We start from the raw sequence: 1,318 nt of genomic DNA on the forward strand, positions 1-1,318 counted from the left end.
GGGCCTATTCAGATTTGCTATATCCTCACTGGTGTTGACAGCGATCCTCCCTCTCGGTTGATTGTGTTTCCCCTTACCTTTGTCCCAGGGCCTGGTCTATGCTGTTGCACCCTCTCCTGCTTTCACTGTAGCTGAAACCCTAGCTCCTGCAAAGGCCCTCTCGAGCCTCAGTTCGTTCATTCCATTTTTGGCTTTGGGAGGTTGTGTTACAATCATGGAAACCTGGTGCGATCTAGCCAAATCTGCATGGAGGACCGAGCTGTGCTTAACACCATGGCAGAATGGCAAAGGTGTAGGGAAATTGGTAGCAAATGAGGTGCCATATTTAGGAAATTCAATGTGTTCTACAACAAAAGCAGTGGACGCCATTGCAAAATTCAGAACTGAACGCTAAACCTGTGTCTTGCCAACAGTCTTGGCATCGCCAAGAGCCACAACCTCTCCCCCTTCGGGTCTTTTCCGAGATGTTGGGGGTAGCAAGATACCACCTTGGGTTTTCTCTTCCACCTACTTAAGCTTAATCAAAACTCGGTTACCTAGGGGCTTCAATGTAGAAAACTTGGAAGCCACGGAATTTGCAGTCCTGATAGAGAGTGTGGTGCAGGAAAAGCATCTGAGAGACGCTGAGGACGACGCGATAGATGGCTTGCTGGGAAAATCCAGTCTTAGGCCCTCATAGGACTTCAGAGTAAGGCCCCTGCCTATCTGAGAGGTCGCCATTTTTCGAAACCCAAGAAAGCTTGACTAAAAATTAATCTCAATGCACTCACACAAATCCACCTCCAGTCACAGTCGTTGTTGTTCCCTTCATCACAATCGTTGTTTATTTTATTACAACTTCTGTTCCAATAGGGTACATTCGTTGTTCCCTTTATCACAGTTGTTATCCTTCAGACATAGTTTTTGTTTTTATTGCAGTTGTAGTTCCTATTGTCACATCTGTTGTCCCTTTGGCTACATATGCCATTTGTCTCAGCACAACTTGATGTTTCATTATTTGTTGTTCATTTGTGTGCAGTTGTTGTTACTTCGATCTCATTTATTGTTCCCTCATGTCATAGTTGTTGTTTCGTTGATCACAATCGTTGTTCCATTTGTCACAATTGTTGTTATTTTTCGGCATGACTTTCTATTCTAATAATGATTGTTTCATTTTTAATAGTTGCCGCTCCTTATCATAGTTTTTTTCCCCTGTCAAAATCACTGTTATATTTTGTAGTAGTTGTTTTTCCCTTTGCACACTAGTATTGTTCCTTTGTGTACAACCATTACTTACATATGCGATTTTCTTTGCAGTTTTGAATCATTTTTCTTTTAT

Source organism: Pinus tabuliformis, chromosome 7, assembly GCF_031772625.1.
Source record: "Pinus tabuliformis cultivar Carrire ecotype Pingquan chromosome 7, CPIR1, whole genome shotgun sequence".
Lineage (NCBI taxonomy): Eukaryota > Viridiplantae > Streptophyta > Pinopsida > Pinales > Pinaceae > Pinus > Pinus tabuliformis.